General features: G+C 36.8%; 1 protein-coding gene across 1 annotated transcript in view; it reads left to right on the plus strand.

Moving 5' to 3' along the window:
• The window catches only part of LOC128873758 (KN motif and ankyrin repeat domain-containing protein 2), a 66,049-nt gene that overhangs the window by 450 nt on the left and 58,570 nt on the right, over positions 1–7,029 (plus strand). The window lies entirely within an intron of this gene.

A 7,029-nucleotide genomic window follows, 5' to 3' on the forward strand; every position in this document is an offset into this window, starting at 1 on the left:
CGTGGAAATGGAAATTCTGGAGTGGACGTTCGATGAGATCGGTAGTTAGGTTCGTTACCGATGGTCTTCTTGGCGAGATTTATCGGTGTTTGTTTAGATTGCGTCAGAAGTTTAGCTTCGTCGCGCTTCTATGAGGTAGATCGCGACAATGATACATTGAAAATCGGTATTATCGCGGAAATGCAAATTCTGGATCACTTCGGAGTGGGGGTTCTATGGATCTTCTTGTTGAGATGTATTAGTAGTCTCATAGTTTTAATCAGAAATTTAGTTAATTTAATTCTTATGCGAGTTAGACATCATGTAATTGATGTCTATTACATTATACTATACAGGAAATTCTGAGATTTATATCAGTAGACTGCGGATCTTTGTGCATTTATAGGAAATTTGAATGAGCAAGACTCTACAGAATGCAAACAATATGCAAGAATATTCATGTTATAATATTTACAGAATAAAATAAATTTCTATTTAGCTTCAATTTTTGTAGGCACGTAGATTTTATTTTGCATAAAGATCCGCAGTCTATATATCAGTGTTACTCTAGTTCATGTCACTTAATAGTGCCTAGATAGACAGTGTTTCTTCGAAAACTACTCGTGTACTACAGTACAAATTTCTTTGGCAGTGTGGTCCATGTATTAATTAATACAAATGGTAACTAATAGCTTCTCAACCTTTAAACGTCTCCTTTAAAGAACATTATAAATCATACGAATTTCCTGCTGAACTTTAAAGGGACTTATTTTCTCTCGGATTCCTGACAGGTCGCTTTATGCAACAGTAGTTCACAGTAGGTCAATACGAATGAAAATCGATGGGATAACGTTTACAATATCTCTTTCTTTCTATTTACGATTCGCATATTTACAACTCTCCACTAGTTTGCATTCTGACATCTTTGAGATAGGTCGCGCCTCTTTAAAAACCGGTAGTAGGAAATGGAAATTGCGGATCATTAAGAAGTCAATAGGAACGAACGACAGACACTTCTATTTGCAACTTTTCCATTCCATTTACGATTCATCGGTGTTCCCTCTGCGAGATACGGATTTGTACAATTTTCTCGAACTGAAACGAGTCCCGTACACAGGGTGTGTACATTGTACACTGTCCAAGAACGCGATACCTTTCTTCGGGAATAATTCTTCGTGTTAGTACGAACCAAAAAGTCCTGTTTCATTTTGAAATCCGAGGCCTTCTCACGGAGATACAGAGAGCTACTAGTCTTCACGCGTCTGAACGTCACAGAGACACGTGTTCGAGTGCGTGGGAGCGTAAGCGGTCAGCTGATTACGACATGCGCCCAGAAATCACGTTGGAACACTTTGATTGGTTCCATCTCGATGGCCAAGCTTCAGATTGCAAAATGGTTAAGGACTTTTTGGTGTCTTTTTATACGATGAATTGATTCCGAAGAACGGAGCACGGTCATTTTGATCTATTCAAAATTTCACAAGGCTTTCCAGAAACCGTGTATTTCGTTCAAATTTCCTAATTAATTTAGCAAATCGACTTCACTCATTACAGAATTATTTCAGTAACAAAGATCTGATAAAGAAATCTCCGTGAAGGTAGCGTTAAATAGTTATCTAAGATTCTTCGTATCCTCCTCAAAATCTATATTTTAACATCGTTTTAAATTGATTATTAGATCGATTTACTTTAGATTGACTTCGTTCAACTTTGATTAACTCAATGGAAGTCCTCATCAATACAATCCCGAATCGATAGAATACAACATACAACTCCTCCATTCTCCCATTTTATTCTATTTTCAAAATTTGAAATAGAATCATCCACCAAAACAAAAAACCGTGATCGCTGTTTCCCTGTGCAATTAACACTGCTTCTTTGCATCGTAGAACAACGAACACGTATACCAAGCGTCCCATTGTGCGCTGATCGCACTAATTGTGGCCAGGCGCCACGAGCTTGCGTTTGAAATCGGGAATTTCGATTCGTCAAAGCGTAGGTGACTTTCTATGTCGTCTCGTCATTGGCGATATGTAAATTGTTTATCGAAGGACAATGACGGAAAAAGCGTGGGTCAGAGCTACGGGATTCAGTGGTCGATTATGTTATTGCAGGGTTAATTGAGAGCAGATATCAGGTTTGCCTCGTTATTCGGCGTTTACTCGTAAACACGTCGATTATAGGTAGACTGAGCGTTAATTAGCGCAGCGTCCGCGTATAAATTGCGACAATATATGGGTTATATCGGGAATAATTATTTCATCAACGCTGTGCACCAGCTTCGATTCACGTGGCGATGTCAATAACCTGGCTAGATGCTTGGGGTCGCAGGGAATTCGCGATAAAAGTATGATAACGACGGACTTCGACGCGACGATATCGCTCGTGGAAATAGAGAAATCGTTTACTACTTTATGCGCAATTTATGCGCTGATCGCGCTCCTATACACGTAGGTGACGTGAGTTTTCAGCGAGGATCTTATGTAATTATTCATTTTGAAGGCTGAGGTTTTGTTCAAATAAATTTGTTCGCGATTCGTGAATTTTTATGAGGTTAAAATAGGGTTAGTTCTAGATGTTATTCGTTGCAAATCCTTGTTGTATAGTTTTTAGGAATAGATATTGAACCCTTTGCACTCGAAGCCTTTTTTTTTGTGGTATCTATCAGCAATTCGAGATGCTTTCTTAGCATTCTATCGTCACGAATGCTAAGCTTAGATTGACTTCGAAAATGAGATCTCTAATTTGAGATTTGAAAATCAGGTCACCTTTGCCTCAACGACAATCATTTTATTGACACTTCGAGTTCCATAGAAATTAAACCCAAAGGAAACCTAGTGGTGACTGAGAGTCACCTCTCGAGTGCAAAGGGTTAATTAGTAGAGTAGATGCTTATGAAAATTATTTTCATAAATATAGAAAAAGATACCAAGTTATGTAAAATTATTATCGATGGAATTTATTTTCCTGGTCGATTGAATGAATGATGTCCAGTCAGTCCCATGAGTATTCGTACCCTCTATATCTTTCGAACAAGTTTGTCTTATTTAAATGATAGGTTGTAATTTTCAAATAAATGTTTCGTTATAAACATATACATACACGTCTAAAGTTTATTCGTGCATATATTTATTATGACACATTTATATGGACATAATAAAAGACATCAAACCTCTCATTTAAGTTGGCGGTTTTTTAAATAAATCAAGTTTACAGGTACTAACAGAATGTATCACATTATTCAATAACTATTCAAATATACCTAGGTAGTCAACTTCAAAATATCAGTTGCACATATACTCTTGCAATCAACATATATTGAAATGAAACTCATAAATGGAATTCAAAAAAATGAAACATTTCTAACGAAACAAATTTCTTTAATAAACATATAGAGTACAAATGCTTGTAGAACTGACTGTAAATAACTATTATGTATAATAACAAAAATCGAGAGTAAATTACTAAGATATACAATATGTTCAAAAAATATACATGCACTGTTTGAATGATTATGACTTCAATTTTTAATCTATTTTAAATGAATATTGAAACTGCAAAAGGAAAGAAAGCAGCCTATAGATATTTTTGGAGCATCCTGTATCATTAGAACAGATCGTTGCCCATTTCTGGGTCCGTTTTTGTCGTTGGTTGGTTTAAGCACAAGTTAATGGGCACGCCGATGCCTTTGGGGCGTATATTTTATCGCGAACCAGGCGGCTTTTTGCACGTTGCTCAACTACGCCCACGCCGGCGCGGTGATTTGCATATCGCGTTCCGCTATTTCTTCGTGTTTACGAGTGATTCGATCGTCGCTTACATTCCACGCTCGCGTACTCGGGCTCGTGAAAACAAGTGGACTTCGGTTACGTGGAAATCGAACGATAAAGCACGATGCCTTTGTCGCTACCGCCGCCGTGGGATTGCATCCGCGATTTTTACTCCTGTTTTAAATGCACGCGAATTAATTATTCGAAACGTAGCCGAAATAACTCAATCACGCACCGATTTATTTGCTATTCAGGTAGAGATATAATATTCCCTGAGATCGATACTTTTTAGGAATAAAATAATTAATTTATAACTGTTAGATTCAATTTCTGCGAGTTTCATTCATAATTCAAAGTTCCATTCTCCATTCATAGTATGGAATGTACATTACAGAAATTAAATTCTTGTGAAATGTCTTACGTAAAGATCTAAACTATGCATTCGGTAGCTGATTTCTTATTTTACTTTTCTTCTATTCAATGTGAAACACTTGATGTTTACCGGAAAGAATAACTCAACTGCGCTGCGATTTATTTGCTATTGATTCAGGTAGAGATATAATATTCCCCGAGATCGATATTTTCTAAGAATAAAATAATCTTGAATTGTTAGATTCAATTTCTGCGAGTTTCATTCGTAATTCAAAGTTCCATTCTCCATTCATAGTATGGAATGTACATTACAGAAATTAAATTCTTGTGAAATGTCTTACGTAAAGATCTAAACTATGCATTCGGTAGCTGATTTCTTATTTTACTTTTCTTCTATTCAATGCGAAACACTTAATGTGTACCAGGAAGATATGTAACGCAGTTCTTGAAAGTACCTTACGTAAAGAATGAAATTATGCAACGTGTGCTATGGTTTGCAAAACGGAAATTTCATTCTTGAAAATGTGACGTACGAAGAATGAAACCGTTTTATGTATTCTGTACAGCCAGGTGACTTTCTTTATATTCCATATTCGTTTAAAACGAACGAATAGGAGGTACAGGAATTTTGAATCTCTTTTCTGAAAGACATTTTACAATCTGGAAAGACGTTTATAGTCTCAACATCAAGAATAAATTGACGTTGTTTCTAAAATCTTTAAAAAGTAGATTCAAATAGAGATATTTAGGAGTACGAAGTATATAAAAGGTCATGAACAATTCCTTTTTTAAAAAACAATTTACAATCTAGCAGGGCATTCGTAACCTTAACCTCGTATATGAATTGACCACGTTTGTCAAATATTTAAAAAATAGTATAGAACAGAAGTACACAGGAGAATGACGTACGAATCTGACCTACATACCGAGAATAAACATTTTATTTGATGAAAACTGAAACGAAGGTCCGCGTGTTTTTTTTTGTATTAAAGTTTAAACCGATGGCCGTGTTAGATCAACAGGCTATTTTCATTTGAAAAATTCTTATTCTGGATCTCCGAGGTTGCCCTAACATTCGCGAGTTGCACATGTGCAGGGTTGCGCAACTGTTTGTAATACTCATTTTGTTTGACTTGCAACAAAGGCGCGGATCCAGCACGCGTGCACTCTAACCGCCTCTATGCTAATCTAGCCTATTTCAAACCGAGATGTCCATCGACGATGACGTCGGTGTTCTCAAATCGACGAAATGGTAATCTCTTGGTTGTAAAAACGAGTGGCAAAGACGATTTATTGCAGCTGCAATTTAATATTCATTTGTAAAAGTTTCCATATCGGTTTCATTTTTAATATAAAATTTTGTCCACGTGCTGTAAACTCTTCTATTTAAGTCTATTTTAATCGGTATGTTTATTTAAATACACTAACTGGAGAAGTCAGATGGTGTTTAAAAATTGATTACCTTCACAAACAAAATGTATTGGAGTTTGATGCTTATCTAACGCTCGCTAATAATTTTCACGAACTTACACGCTGCTGTTGCGTAATTCTTGAGAAAAATGCGACGTTGGTAGCGCTAATTAACACTTAACGTCGTGTATTCCGTGCCCGTTCATTGATGGCTGTGAACGATTCTAATTTTAGCGAAAACGCGTTTGCGATAGTATAAATACGCCTTTTTTCGTGTAAACAACTCGTCGTGCAATCGGGTAAATCTTTCTAACATTAGCAACGAAAAGTATAAGCTAGTATCATCGATAAATGTACACGGTACAGTCGCATAAATCATACGTATATCACTTGGTAAGAAAAATTAGAGAAGAACTCAAGTTATCAATGAAACAAGATTGACATACACTGCACAATTAAATTCTAAATTAAAAAAAAAATGTACAGATTTCACGACGAACGTAAGAATCAGATGATTGAAAATCGATACAGGAAAGGGACATGCGAAATCATTTTTGCGATTTATTTTATTCTAACATCTTTATTATCAAGCATTACGTCAGTGTGAGATTTTTCAGACATGCACCCATACTGTCGACTGTTCCGAAAATCGATCGCCTTCTCTGACAACTCATCAAGCGTTACGTCAGTGTGAGATTTTTCAGATATGCACCCATATTACTTGTAAATGATTTTCAATCATACAAAATTATGTGATCGATTAAATCATGATCTAGACACCTAAATAATCAATACGTAGAATAAAAATAGTCTATGCACCGTTTAGAATCTATAGAAATAAGCAAAAGAATAAGACGCCGTATTTTAAATGAAACATTTTAATTTTAATTATGAAACAGAAAAGATAAATCATTTTGGTGTCTCGATCACAGTGAAAACGGTTCGTAATTCAGAATGGACACCCTGTACACCTTTCGCTACGGAACTACCTTGATACACGTGGTCCACAATGCGTCAACTTTTTCGCTGCCTTTTATCGTACGTCCGTCCGCGGCACGGAATCCTTATTTGGCGTCGCACGAAGCTCGTTAAGCGATCGACGGAAAGTTCATCGCGGCCAGCCGGGATCCAGGAATCGTTCATGGTTATCGATATCTCGATAGCGATTTTCCATGCTATCCCCTTGACATTTACACTTCCTGGTATCCCCGTCCCCAGAATTCCGCGAAACCGTTGAAACGTGCTCGCTCTATTCCCACGTGCATCACATGTGCCAGATGGTTGCACCGGTGCCAGCTGCTGGCATTTCACGCACAGATTTCTCAGGGACGCAAGCTCAGGTAGCTTCTTCAAGGTAGCTTATAGTTTTGGAGATGATTAAATTTGGGATTTAATAGGAGTACTTTTCAGTAAGTACGAAAAGTATGTAGAGGAGATAGCTTACTCTCTGTTATTAGTACACAGGGTATTAGCATAAATGGAGAATTTCTTTTCGGGA

This window comes from Hylaeus volcanicus, chromosome 3 (assembly GCF_026283585.1).
Source record: "Hylaeus volcanicus isolate JK05 chromosome 3, UHH_iyHylVolc1.0_haploid, whole genome shotgun sequence".
Lineage (NCBI taxonomy): Eukaryota > Metazoa > Arthropoda > Insecta > Hymenoptera > Colletidae > Hylaeus > Hylaeus volcanicus.